This window comes from Ovis canadensis, chromosome 22, assembly GCF_042477335.2.
Source record: "Ovis canadensis isolate MfBH-ARS-UI-01 breed Bighorn chromosome 22, ARS-UI_OviCan_v2, whole genome shotgun sequence".
Lineage (NCBI taxonomy): Eukaryota > Metazoa > Chordata > Mammalia > Artiodactyla > Bovidae > Ovis > Ovis canadensis.
In genome coordinates, this window is record NC_091266.1 from 60,372,437 (window position 1) to 60,387,231 (window position 14,795).

General features: G+C 45.9%; 1 long non-coding RNA gene and 1 pseudogene across 1 annotated transcript; both read left to right on the forward strand.

Annotated features, from left to right (window-relative positions):
* Positions 1–470: 470 nt before the first annotated feature.
* On the forward strand, positions 471–1,981 carry LOC138427686 (elongation factor 1-gamma-like; annotated as a pseudogene).
* Positions 1,982–6,654: 4,673 nt separating this feature from the next.
* Positions 6,655–7,640, forward strand: LOC138427589 (uncharacterized). Its single transcript, XR_011252075.1, has 2 exons — positions 6,655–6,746; positions 7,204–7,640. It is a non-coding gene; the product is annotated as an uncharacterized lncRNA (long non-coding RNA).
* The last annotated feature ends 7,155 nt before the right edge of the window (positions 7,641–14,795 follow it).

Below are 14,795 nucleotides of genomic sequence, written 5' to 3' on the forward strand. Positions count from 1 at the left end.
GCCTGCGTGTTTTTTGTTGCTGTTGTTTTTGTCCAAATATTCAAAGACATGAACTGATCTCTGCAGTCCTTTAAAGGAAAGGATAAACGGTGCTTGTTACATACGTGATTTTTTTTTTTTTACTGTGCTGGGTCTCTGTTGCTGCTCAGCTTTCTCTAGTTGCAGTGCTTCTCACTGTAGGGCCTTCTCTTGTTGCAGCTGGAGCACGGACTCTGGGGCATGCAGGCTTCAGGGGCTGTGGGTGGTGGGCTCAATATTTGCGGTTCCCAGGCTCCAGAGTGCTGGCTCAATAGCTGTGGTACACCGGCTTAGTGGATCGGAGGCATGTCGAATCTTCCCGGACCAGGGATCGAACCTGTGTCTCTTGCATTGGCCGGCAGATTATTTACCACTGAGCCACCAGGAAAGCCCTTGTGTTTTTTTTTTTTTTTTTTAAGCCATGTTCTGGCCCCTCTCTCTATGAAATCGCCATGACGGGTGGGACCCCGTGCACGTGTCCTGACAGCTGGGGGGCCTGAAGACCCTCACTGCTGCTCAGTAAAGCGGGGCTCAGGTCCCTGTGTTCCGGGCACCACCCAGCTTCCATTTCGGCCAAACCAGCTGCACCCCCAAATTGCTCCATAAATTTCCCGCCGGCAAGGTTCCAGCCTTTGAGGTGGGTTCTGTATGTTGGAGGGCGTTGTCGCTGCCTCCTATGTGAGCCCAGAGGATATCCTCCCGTGGCCGCAGTACAGCTGGGGCGGTGGGCAGGCTTGGCTGATGGCGGCGACACACTGTCCCCGGCCGGGACCCGGCAGTCCCCCTACTGGGGCGTCATGCATCACGACAAGGAGGCCACAGAGAAGGAGGGGGTGAGGTGGATTCTGGGGCTGCTGGACGCTGCCTGGACGACCCGGACTCTTCTGGTGGGTGAATGTGTCACACCGGCTGACATCACCATTGTCAGCAGCCTGTTGGGCTTTATTCACAGGTTCTGGAGCCTTCTTTATGCCAGGCCTTCCCTAATACCAACTGCTGGTTCCTCACCCACATGAACCAGCCCCAGTTCCGGGCTATCTTGAGGGAGTTGAAGCTCTGTGAGAAAATGGCCCGGTTGGATCCTAAACGGTTTGCGGAGAGCCAGCCTAAAAAGCACACCAACTGGAAAGAGAAAGGTTCTTAAGAAGCCAGGCAGAGGCCCCAGGCAAAGCAGAAAGAGAAGAAGGCGGCTGCCCTGCTCTTGAGGGAGGAGCTGGGTGAATGTGAGCAGGTGCTGGCTGCTGAGCTGAAGGCCAAGGATCCCTCTGCTCATCTGCCCAAGAGTGTACCTTCTTGTTGGATGGATTTAAGCGCGAGTACTCCCATGAGGACATGCTGTCTGTGGTGCTGCCGCATCGGGGAGCACTTTGATCAGGGTGGGATTCCCTGGTGGCTCAGACAGTAAAGCGTCTGCCCGCAATGCGGGAGACCCGGGTTCGATCCCCAGGTTGGGAAGATCCCCTGGAGGAGGAAATGGCAACCCACTCCAGCACTCTTGCCTAGAAAATTCCATGGATGGAGGAGCCTGGTGGGCTACAGTCCATGGGGTCGCAGAGTCAGACAGGACTGAGCGACTTCACTTCACCTGATAAGGGTGGCTGGTTGCTGTGGTACTCCGAATACAGCTTCCCAGGCCTCCCTGAGCTGCAGCCTTGTCACTGGACTGTTCCAAGCCATTGGGCAAACTGAGGAGGAACGCCTTTGCCCGTGTCTTTCTCTACGGAACCAACCACAGCAGCTCCATTTCTGGAATCTGGGTCTTCCAAGGCTGGCACTTGCCTTTCTGCGGAGCCCAGATCGGCCTGTGGACCACAAGTCACGTGTATGGTGGAGACTGGATATCAGTAATGAGGAGACCCAGATGGTGGTTGGAGAATACTTTTCCTGGGAAGGGACCTTTCAGCACGTGGGCAAAGCCTTCAATCAAGGCAAGGCCTTCAAGTGAACATCTCTTGCCGTTAGCTGCTGTACCTGCCCTTCAAGGAGAATGGAGGTCATTAAAGGAAACTGAACGATGAAAAAAAAAAAAAAAGCTGTGTTCTGAATGTAATTAATCTTGTGTACACTTGAGTGCTTGGGGACTTGCAGTATAGATGGAGTGATTCATTCTATAAAGCCATCCCCAGCTTTCTGGAGTGTCTCTTTCATGCTGAGCGGGGATGGTGGTCTGACCTCCACACATTTTCGTGACATCCCCAGAGACTATGTGGTTATGACACGCTCCTCTGAGAGCCCACTGGAGTTGTTCGTCTTAACCAGAGTCCTAGGGGGAAAGCGGTTTTTGCCTTGGGCACTTTTCCTCGTGAAATGTATCTCTTCGTATATATTTAGTCCAGAGCAAAAATTGTTATCTTCTCTACCTGTGATCACAGCTATTAAATAAATAACTAAAGGGAATCTATCTTCAGAGGATAAAAATTGGGGAGTTCTTTTCCACCAGTGTGACCTCATTAAAACATTGTCATCTTTGTAGACCCATCTTTACTTACCTGCTGCAGCTTTGTAAAGCAAAACGGTCATTGCCTCTTCTAGGATGGAAACTGTCCATTTTATTAAAATTCAGAAGGTTAAAAATGCCCAGATCTGCAAACACTGGTTTTAGTGGTTGGTGTCTTGAAGCACTCCCTTGTTCGTCAGCACAATACAGTATTGGAGAAGGACAGATAGAGAATTAAGCGTTGTGACAAGGTCAAGGTGAATGGAACGGATGTGAGCCTGTCCCCAAGGCCTTGCAGCCTGGGAGGAAGATGAAGCAGATACTCAACAGAGCAGTGGGCTCAAGGCTCAGAGGAGGAAACAGAAGCGTTACCCTCAGCTTGGGGTCAGGGTGGAATGGCATGGTCTTCCCTTAGCAAGGCTGGATGAGGGGTCAAGGCCACGTCAGATCCAGGACCCACCCAGTGTTCTTCAGTTCTCTAAGAATTAATGCAATCCACTGTTGGTGCAAGAGAATTACAAGTTGGAACCTGACTTTGTGAAGATACAATGGCAAAGAGTCTTGATAAGTAGTGGGCACAACCCACAGCTCCATGTATCCAGGAGAAAAGACCTAGAAGGGGTCACCCTGCCAGCCTCATTGACTGGCCATTGGAGCCTTCCAGCTGGCCAGCTAGAGTGCCCATGTGAAGTACTCACCCTGCTCCTGACACTATGGAAAGCATTTTGCATGTATCCTCTCATGAATAAGATGGTTAGATAGCATCACCAACTTAATGGACACGAATTTGAGCAAATTTCGGGAGACAGTGGAAGACAGAGGAGCCTGGCATGCTGCAGTCCATGGGGTCACAAAGAGTTGGACGTGACTTAGTGACTGAACAAGAAAGCATCTTCTCATATGATCCTTAATCCTAGGAGGTGAGTTCTATAAGTAGTTCCAACAAAAGAATGTGGAAACCATACTTAGGAGTAACTTGCCCAGTTCTACAAAGGTAATAAATAACTGATCTGGGTACCGAAACTGCTCACCCAGTAAGCTAAGAACACGCTTCATAACTGCCCACTGCAAAGGCATTCTGGACACTCTTTTGAAAGTCCCTTCCAGTAAAGCTGTATGCTGGGCAGGTGTATCTTGGGCCTGGGGGTACAGCAGAGAGGTGGAAGGGCACAGTCTTCCAAACACTGCCAGCATCCAGGCCTGAGAACCTGGCCATGTCCTGGTGCCATCTTCTGCCCCAGCACTCTGCCTGCTTTCTCACATTTTCTCCTGTTTTCCTTGCCCACCAGCCAGCGCTCCTTCTTTGAGGGACTAATGAGCTTCGGAGCTGGAGTTCCATTGCATCTCAGACTGGCCCCAGTTTCCAGGGCTCTTTCAACCACTTTCCTTGGCAATTAATTTCTAGGACACTCAAATATTTACTCCTCATGTTGGCTCAACTATTTTATAAAGGTGATTTGTTAAATGAATAGCCAAATTAGATCCAGTTTTGATACCTTTGTAAAGGATCCAAATATGTTCACAAATACACTTTCCTCAGTCCTGTGCTCCGATTCTATAAACCTGCTCCATGCGTTGAACCACCATTGTACTACTGTGCGTGCACACTCGAATGCGCACACACGCACACACACACACACACACACACACCCCTCAGCTGCTCCTGTGCATGCTCGGGTGAGTTCCTCTCCTTTCCTCACCTCTTCTGCAGCATCCTCAGTCCACCTATCACTTCTCCAAAAGCTCCGGTGTGCTGACAGTGCGTTTCACTGGGTCTCGCCAGCAGATCTCAGCCCTGGAATCAGCCAGGGCTGGGTGAATGTACTGATCTGGGTGGGACCCAGGCTCTGGCACTGCTGAAGGCTCCCCAGGAGATGAGACGGACAACCGGCCTCAGGAGCCTTGGCTGGCCTCCTCATGACTCCGTCTCCTCACTCCTGCCTGCAGGAACAACTTCACCGTCACCGTTTTCTCCTGTCTCACGGCTGACCTGTTGAACCTGTTAGGAAACCCCAATGTAGGATCATGGATTCTCTAAATCCAGACCATCTCCCAGCTTTAGGGCCTCCTCCAGCTGGGGCCCTGCCCACCTTCTCCAAGTTCCGACATCAGTCGTCTGCTAGAGGAAGACACACCGTCCACCTCCCTGTGAGGAAGTGGTCACTCCAGGGGGACTCAAGTCCTCCCTCTCCACCTGAAGATTTCTCTCATCTCCTCCCACCCCCTCACGCCACATACCCCTCACCCAGAGACGCGACCCCCTTCCAGGCGCACCCTCCACCAGCCAAGTGCCAGCCTCGCCTGCCCCTCCTCCATCTTCGGGCATCCTAGTCCATCCATGTCCATTCTCTCCTTTGCCTTGGTCTGCAAGCCCCGCCTTTTCCTATGCTAATACAAATCCTGACAAAGAAAAAAGTGGGGAGGGGACAGGGGCTGGAGGGGGACTCTGAAGACAGAACCAGAGAGGTGGCCATGTGGGAAGGACTCAGATCAGCATCACTGGCCTTGAGGATGGAGGAAGGGGCCACACACTAAGCTTCCGGAAACTGGAAAGGGAGAGGAAACAGATTTTTCCCCTGGGGCTTCCAGAAGGTAGGACAGCCCTGCCCATACCTTGAGTTTTGTCCACTGAGAGTCATTTTGGACTCTGACCTCCAAAACTGTGAAGATAATAAATCTGCATTGTTTTAAGTAAAATATATATATACATATATTTATAGACATCCTCCTGCTCACCTTTCCTCCATCAAGCTATCATTCCATCTCTTCCCTGCACACCCAGCCTCACCTTGAGTTGACCCTCTCCACCCAGCTGTCTGCCGGACGGCTTCTCCTGCCTCCCCCAGGCACCTAGAACAGAACCCAGCTGCAACCACACTCGTTACCTTCTCCCCCAACCCAGAGCCTTTGTTCTATCTTGAATAGCTCAATTTATGTGAACAAGGGCTCAATGCTGCCTAACTTTACCCAAGAGCAAACTCTGTAACTTCAAACTCCCAATTATAAGGTGGGAAAACAGCAGACCTAATTCCGTCTGCTGAATAAACCCTCACGATTACTCTATTAATTCTTAATTTCACCTATCATTATGCTTTCAGTAAGTCAATGAATAAAACCAAAATAACTGCTTATATCCATAACTAATCAAAATGTATTTAGTGCTTTAGCAGTTTGTTTTTCTAATTTTCCTTTAATTAGCTGAGAAAGAATTAAAGTCAATTCCTCATCCCTCAGATAAAAAATTAGACTCATCTTTTGCCCTTACACATATCCAACTTTTAATGTACACAGCATATACAAATTCATAATTGTTCTGTCTTGTAAAATGTATACAATATTAAACACATTTCTATGACATTTATCTTATCTCCCTGATCACAGATAATATAGTTATAATTATGCCCTTTCAAAGCATTTTCGCCTGATCCACACTTAATCGGCATTATTAGCTTGAAATCCTGGCCTCCATGCAGGGACTGCAGGATGTTTTTGTCCTCTGATAAAGGTGCATTTTGAGCAAGTATGGGTCTGTTTCTGCTCACCCTTGTAGTCCAATGCCCAAAGAAGGGACTTGAAAAATAGTCACTGAATGATGGATAAACACATAGGACGTTTGGGGATGTCTTATGTGTGTTCACATTGGTATCCATGAGAATGTGGCCCACAGAGAAGGGGGCAATTGAGAGGGGTGGGGACAGAGTCACATTAGAAATGAGCTGGAAATCAGCCCTGATTCTGTTGGCCGACATATCCGCCTGAACCATCACCAACTCAGTGGACATGAGCCTGAGCAAACTGCAGGAGATGGTGATGGACAGGGAGGCCTGGTGTGCCACTGTCCACGGGGTCGCAGAGAGTCAGACACGACTGAGCGACTCAACAAAAACAACAGGTCCTGATGGAAGAGGCTGAAGTCTGATGGCGGTATGTCAGCAGAGCCAAATCCTTCCTTTAGAGTTCCAGAATGTCACAGATATTAGGCATTGGGGTTTTGATACAAAATATGCTTTGGAGGAACAATGCGATTTCTCTGGCGGGCTTATGTTGAGACTTCCCCATCCTCTTTTGGAACCGTGTGTGATGACATTTGTTGGAGCAGGATTGGACACACCACTCATGGCTGGTAACAGTCACGGAAGCTTAGCGGAAGGTTGTAACAGCAAGAGAATGTTTAAGACAGCTTCGGTTTTCTCTTGCAGCCTTAAGGAAGAGAGAGCAATGTGTTCTTGGGCAGAAGAGACTGTTCTGCTATGATCTCGGGTAACCCTGTGAACAGCTATATGGCACCTGGGTAATGACTGAGTTGTTCTTTCTTCTGGGAACTAGGGCTGTCTGCTACTGATGATACAGCCTGCCTGGGGCCCAGGCAGAGTAGAAACGATAGTCCTTGTGTCCTAACGTTCTGCTCCTATTTGGTGGGAGGTGGGAGACACTCCTGAGCCTATATCCTCCAATTCGGGAACTCGGGGATCTGTTCGATTTTGATGGAGAGAGAGAATGCATTTGAAATTCTCTTGGTTGCTGTGTGCAGAAATCATACACTCCACCTCACAAACTCACCGATTTTATAGAGCCGTCATCAGGCGAGTGAGTTTCGGTTTTCTTCATTCCCCCATTCATCCAGTGAGTCAGGCTCTGACAGGGGGTTGATTTGTTGTTTAATATTTGGGGGGATTATTTTGGTATAGCCGCAACGTGTTTACTCAAATACTGTGTGTTAAATGAGATGTTTTCATTTGTTTTGATAGGTACTTATAAAGGCAACGTACCGCATTTCACACTTACACAGCCCTTCCGAGTTCACAGCGCGGCACCCGGATTCCTGCAAAACCTCCCCTGTTTGGGACGCACCAGCCTTGTTTCACCCCGAGAAGAGCAAGGTCTGTGCAGTGCTGTCAAGCCCCAGAGCCCAGAGCTGAGCTGAAGGGGTCTTCCCCAGTCACTGGGACCAAAGATAGTGGGTGGCAGCAAAGAGCTCAGAAGAGGAAATTTTTTCTTCTTGCTTGTTTTATGGTTCTTAGGGTGTTACCATAACAGCATGAATTCCTCCCTGAACTCAGCAGAACATATGGGAAACCTATACTTAGCTTATCATTTCAAACCCTTCCTCCCCCACACCCTTCTTCCCCTCCAGGAGGCCTCAATATGGTACCAATTCTGTAGGTAAAATAAAAAATGTTGAATTGAGTGAAGTGGTCGCTCTTCCAGACTCATGGGCGAGCAGTGATGTGTCCTGAGCTTTGACTGGAGTTATAATTGAGCACTAACCTGCAAAGACAAAATTGTTCTCACAGGGGTTGTTGTATTACACACGGAAGGGGAAACACAGCCACCACATCGGACTCAAGGGTGGAGCCACCAGAACAGATATGACTGTGGCCAAAAATGGCCAGAAAACATGCAACACAAAGAGAGGACACAGAGCAATCCTTACAATTGGTCATAAATGTCAAAACAGACCACACGAGAATGTGCTTCTCTGCTGAAAAACAGACAGTGTTTATAAGTTGATCTCATACAGGAAATCATCACACTGCTCTTTTAAACCATCGAGTCTAAGGGTCTGTAGATCAGATTTTTACAAGCATCAATTAGGATGTCAGATCGTTAAGCATGTGGCCCTCAACACGCACAGTAAGTAACTGAAGCTTCCTGGTTTGGGTCTCGAATGGATACAAGGCAGCATCACTCCAAACATTATTGAATTCTAAGCCGTCAGCTGTTCTTTTAGCGTCTAAGTCATTTCTAGGATGGCACAAGTCCAAGTCTAATTCATTAAAACAGAAGAAATCTATAAACACCTGCATGTAATTGATTAGTAAGTTGGGGTTTCTTTAACTGGTTGTTTATTCCTCTGTTCAAAACAACACACTAAAGCAAAGAACCAACAATGGCACGCCATTGACATTTTGCCAAATTATTAGACTTATTTTTGTAAAGTGGGTTGTTTTACTTGGGATGTCAGCTTCAGAGCCCCTAAAACCTACCCTCTGTGTAAGCGCTGTACTCTTTTGATCTTGTTCATTGGACTGAGAATTGTGAGGGCCTTGGACAGCGTTGCTTTTTACGTAGAAATCAACTGAGTGAAAAAAGACGGGTTTTAAGGGCAAATTATCTAATTTGTGTTTCTGGAGATGGTAAATACACTCTTCACTCCCAAAGAGTAGAGGTTGATCTTCCCCCATTCTGATGTCCCTGCTTCACAGAATTGCTGATAATTTTTAAATTTCATCACCAGTACATTGAATGTGGTGGGGTGGGGGTTGCTTTTCTTTTTCTCAATTTTTAAGTGGAATATAATTGCTTTACAATGTCGTGTTAGTTTCTGTTGTACAGCAGGGGATATGCGTCCACGCGTCCCCTCCCTCTTGAGCCTCCCGCCCCTCTGGTCGTCACAGGGCGCCAGGCTGGGCTCCCTGTGTTATGCAGCAGCTCCCCGCTAGCTGGGTTTCACACATGGTAGTGTATATGTGTCAATGTTATTCTCTCAATTCCTCCTCTGCCCTGAACTTGAGAGTCCGGGACAGTGCAATCTCCGAGAGGCTCGCAGGCACTCGCTTATTTTGATTATCTGCGTCTGGGACCCAAGAAATAGGACTGGACACCAGAAGCCGCTCAGGTGTCATAAAATCCGCCTGTAAATAGCATCTGGCGTTCAACCAAACAAAAACAAGGCATCTCTTCGAAACTGGGGACAAGAGAGATCACCTACAGTTTCCCTCAAAACAGGAGCAGTAAGTGGGAATACCCATGATCACTAGTTCAAGATATATAAAATGTTCCTGGATAGTCTCTCTATTTTAGTGTGTCATTTCAAATTTTTAATTTTTTTTCTGTTTGGCCACTGGGCTTCCCAGGTGGCACGAGTGGTAAAGAACCCACCCGTCAATGCAGGACACGTGAGAGATTTGGGTTCGATCCCTGGCTCGGGAAGATCCCCTGGAGAAGGAAATGGCAACCCACTGCAGTATTCTGGCCTGAGAATCCCATGTACAGAGGAGCCTGGTGGGCTACAGACCATGGGGTCGCAAAGAGTCGGACACGCCTGAAGCGACAGCACATTTGGCCACTAAGTTGTGTCTGACTTGGCTGTCCATATGATTTTCCAGGCAAGAGTACTGGAATGGGTTACTATTTCCTACTCCAGGAGATCTTCCTGATGCCAGGAATCTTTTCAACCCAGATATTGAACCTGCGGCTCCTGCCACGCTCCTGCATTGCAGGCCGATTCTTTACCACTGAGCCACCGGGGAGGCCCTATCAGTGAATTCTACCAGAGGTAGGGCCGAGGTGAGCTCAAACCCTCCCTCTTGGATGGGGCGTCACTACCGTAACTTCAAAGTCAATACAAAGAGTCTGGAATATTTGATTTGTCAAACATGTTGTTTTCAGAGCAAAAAATTATTATTCACTCGATTGCCCAGACATGGAATCATATATTACAGAATGAAAGCCAATGTTTAAGGGTTTAAAAATTTACTCCTTGCAAATTGTGGCCAGCATCCTCTGAGCCTGCCCTGCCTGTGTCCCCCACAGGCCACACGAACGTGGATGTGACGCAGCAGACACACCCTCGGGGGGGATGTAACCGATATGGACAGAAACCTAGTCTTTCAGGTCAGAAGACAGCTTTGAGGACACTGGTTTCCAGTGCTCTCCTGAAGCATAGGAGATACTTTAGGTGGTTGACTGCGGCAGCATTCAATAATATATTGGGTTACATATTTGTAAAAGTTCTTTCTTTTTCTATTCCGTTCTAAACTTTCTGTTTGAATTGGGGAGAAAGGCTTGGGTTTGAGGATAGTGTGTCTAAATCTCTAATACTAACATCCCTTTTCAAAAATCTGTGGAGAACCCTCAGACAAGAAGCCTTGAGGAAGCACCCTTGAGGTGTTCGGGTGGAATTTAATTACTCTGGGTTAGTTTTTCACCCTCCCCCCCCCCCATTGCATTTACTTTTAGTTACTTTCTATTGACGACAAGTGATCTTGATTTTCTAGGAGACGAAAGGGAGGAGTAAGGTGTGCATGTCAGGGATGTGCTCCAAACATGGTAACTATTCCAGGGGTGCTAGCATGAAGGCAGTGGGTTTTGGAAGAAGCAGCACCCAGGACAGGCTCCCCTGGTAACTCAGCTGGTAAAGAATCCACCTGCAATTCAGGAGATCCCTGTTCCATTCCTGGGTCAGGAAGATCCCCTGGAGAAGGGCTAGACTACCCACTCCAGTATTCTTGGCTTCCCTGGTGGTTCAGATGGTAAAGAATCTTCCTTCAATGTGGGAGACCTGGGTGCGATCCCTGGGTTGGGAAGACTCCCTGGAGGAGGGCATGGAAACCCATTCCAATATTCTTGCCTGGAGAATCCCCTGGACAGAGGAGCCTGGCGGGCTACAGTCCGTGGTGTCCCAAAGAGCTGGACGTGACTGAGTGACTAAGCGCAGCACAGCACCCGGGACACTTGATGGGGTTGTTTACAGGGATTATCTGCCAGAGTCGGTCCACATGACATTCTTTGTACCAAACAGTGAGTCAGATCTGAGTCTGCACCAAAGCAAAAGTATTGAGAGTACATGGTTTCTTGGGCTGAGGGGGCAGGGCACTGCCCCAGGGAAATGGCAAGAGAGGAGCTAAGAATGCTTTCCCAAAAGCAGAGCTGGTGGCTACACCCCAGGCAATACATCCTGTCTCTCAGCCACCCTCACACCAACAGTGTGAAAAGAACATATGCACTGCTCACATAAAACTCAAAAGCACTCAATGTTTGCACCACGCTAGAAAGGCAAACAGACATTGCAGTACCCAAGGAAGCAAAATTCAGAAAAATAACATATTAGAATGAATAAAATTATTATCAGACAGAATTAAACATTTCATTGATAAATAAAAGCCAAACAGAGACCCTAAAAATTAAAATGTTGTTTGGTCATAGGACAATCTTAGTACAATGGCTAAATAGCAGAATGGGTCACGAAAGAGACAATTTGCAACATAGAAGACAAAAGAAAACATAAAGGAATACTGGAGAGTCAAAGGAGATAGGTCCAGAAGTTTCGATATCCATCTAAGAAGCATTCTAGAAGAAAAGGGGGGAAATGGAAGAGGGAAAATAATTGAAGAAAATTTTCTATAGCAAAAAAAGTGAAGTCACGTCACTCAGTCGTGTCCGACTCTTTGCGACCTGTGGACTGTAGCCACCAAGTTCCTCCATCCATGAGATTCTCCAGGCAAGAATACTGGAGTTCAGCTCAGTTCAGACGCTCAGTCATGTCCAACTCTTTGCGACCCCATGAATCGCAGTACACCAGGCCTCCTTGTTCATCACCATCTCCCGGAGTTCACTCAGACTCACGTCCATCGAGTTCGTGATGCCATCCAGCCATCTCATCCTCAGTCGTCCCCTTCTCCTCCTGCCCCCAATCCCTTCCAGCATCACAGGCTTTTCCAACGAGTCAACTGTTCCCATGAGGTGGCCAAAGTACTGGAGTTTCAGCTTTAGCATCATTCCTTCCAAAGAAATCCCAGGGTTGATCTCCTTCAGAGTGGACTGGTTGGATCTCCTTGCAGGCCAAGGGACTCTCAAGAGTCTTCTCCAACACCACAGTTCAAAAGTATCAATTCTTCGGTGCTCAGCCTTCTTCACAGTCCAACTCTCACATCCATACATGACCACAAGAAAAACCATAGCCTTAACTAGACGGACCTTAGTCGGCAAAGTAATGTCTCTGCTTTTGAATATGCTATCTAGGTTGGTCAACACTTTTCTTCCAAGGAGTAAGCATCTTTTAATTTCATGGCTGCAGTCACCATCTGCAGCGATTTTGGAGCCCCCCAAAATAAAGTCTGACACTGTTTCCCCATCTATTTCCCATGAAGTGATGGGACCGGATGCCATGATCTTTGTTTTCTGAATGTTGAGCTTTAAACCAACTTTTTCGCTCTCCTCTTTCACTTTCATCAAGAGGTTGCCATTTCCTTCTTCAGAAGGAAAAAACACCTTAAAAAAAAGATGTTAGCAAAAAAAAAATCTTAAAATTATAAAATTTAAAATAAAAACCCAAGGATTCTCAAATTGAAATAGCCCACTGAATTTACAAGTATGCATATCATGTAAATGTTAGACTTGATTAGCCAATTAACAAGGTAAGTATAAGCTATATATAGTTTTGTAGCCAGCAGAAGAGGCTATACACATAAAATACACACACACACACGCACACACACTCACGCACACACACTCACGCACACACACATGCGCACACTCATGCGCACACACGCACACACACTCACGCACACACACACGCGCACACTCATGCGCACACACGCACACACACTCACACAGGTAAAGCTGGTAAAATCTGAATAAGGTCTGTGGCTCGTACCAGCATAAATCACCTGGTTATGATATTTGTGGCAGGTAGCATTCTAAGGGGACCCTATTGACCCTCATTTTTATGTAATCTCATGGTCTTGAGTATGGGCAGAACCTGTGAATATAAAGCAATGTCATTCCCATACTTAAGTTATAGAGAAAAGGGGATTTTCCACATGTAATTGAGGCCCCAAGTTCATTGATCCTAAGTCGCGAAATTTGCATTTTTGCCACAATAAATTACAGAGAGCACAAGCCTTCATCAAACACAGAACCTGACCCACCATGATCTTGGGCTTCCCAACCTCCAAAATTGTGAGAAAGCAATGTTTATTAATAATAAGCAAGCAAACAAAAAAGATACAGAGATTATCCTGGGTGGGTTAGATCTAGTCATGTGGTCCCTTGAAAGGGCACAGGACTCTTCCTGGTGAGAGAGGTTACAAACGTGAAAAGGATTTGAACTCCTTCCCCGGTTTTGGAGTTGGGGAGACAATGCAGCAAGGAAAGCGGTAACTTCCAGGAGCTAATAATGTGAAAACCGTGATGTAGCTACACAGTGGTATTTGAAAGAAACAACCTTACCTGCATTTACAAAAAACAAGAAAGGCTGCAAAGAACTGAGCTATGCTTTCACTTTGAGAAGCTAGGAAAAAAATCAAAATAAGCTCAAGAACAAAATTAGTAAACATGAAAGCACAAATTATCAAGATCAAAAGCAATCAACAACAACAAACATGTAGATTTGGTGAAAGAGCAAAGATATGTGAGCAACATTCAGCATGTCAAAGACGGGACATAACTTTAAAGCATGAAAGAGAATATACTAAAGCACCACAAATTTTAAAATCCATGTGAAACAGATGACTTCCTCAAAAATAAAACTGTCCAAAACTAGGAAAAAAAAGAAATAGAAGCACCATACAGACCGATCTCCATAAAATATATTGAAAAGACATTCAAAGATACACACCTGTAAACTACAACAGGTCCAAGAGATTGCATGGCAAATTCTATAGACATTTGCAATTTATATAAGCAGTGTCAGAGCACAATAAAAATAGGTTTTAAGATCCTAAATAAAATATTTGCATATCAAATCCTGGATTTAGCAAAAGAATAATACATCATAACCAGCTTGAGTTTGTCCTCGGAATGCTAAAATGGCTCCATGTTAGAAAATCCATGAATCTACATTATTAACAGATTAATACAGAAAATTTACATGATCATCTCAATAAATACCAAAGTTTCATTTGCTATAATGTCACCTCATACACAGTAAGAACTGCAACAAAACTGTTTAAATCACTCAATAATCTCAAACAAAAGGAGTCCTGAGCAAGGCGTTGTTTTGCTCTCTCTGTCTCAACACACACCCTTAACAAAAGCCAATGGTTCCAGAAGCCATTAAACAAGAGATTCTTACATTTTACTACATTAATATACATGCAAGTCTAAAATATGGTATACACCACACTAGCGCAAGATGTTAATAACAGAGGAAAGTCTCAGGAGTGGGAATATGGGGGAGAGAGGGTATATGCTTTCATTTGATCTTTGTAAACCTGTTCTGAGAAATGAAGTCTATTAACATAAAAATAAATGTGTCTAAGTTTCTATATCAACAAAGAGGAACAAAAAACAACCAGCTATAGAAAACATTTGCAACATGGTTTCTAGCTGTCTATCTCATAATCTGCTAGTGAAGTGGTAAGTTGAAGCACGGCCTCTTTGAGAAGTTTGAACTAAAATTTAAAATCCACATACTCTTTAATTGAACAAGCATATTTCAATGAGTTTAACATATAGAAATATCACAGCTGAATGCAAATGTTTATCTATTAATGAGTTTATTTCTAATTGTTTATAGTAGGAAAAGACTGTAAACTACCTAAATGATTATCAAAAGATTAAGGGACTATGACATACCCGTGTAATGAAATACCAACCAGCCATGTTTGCAAAAGAG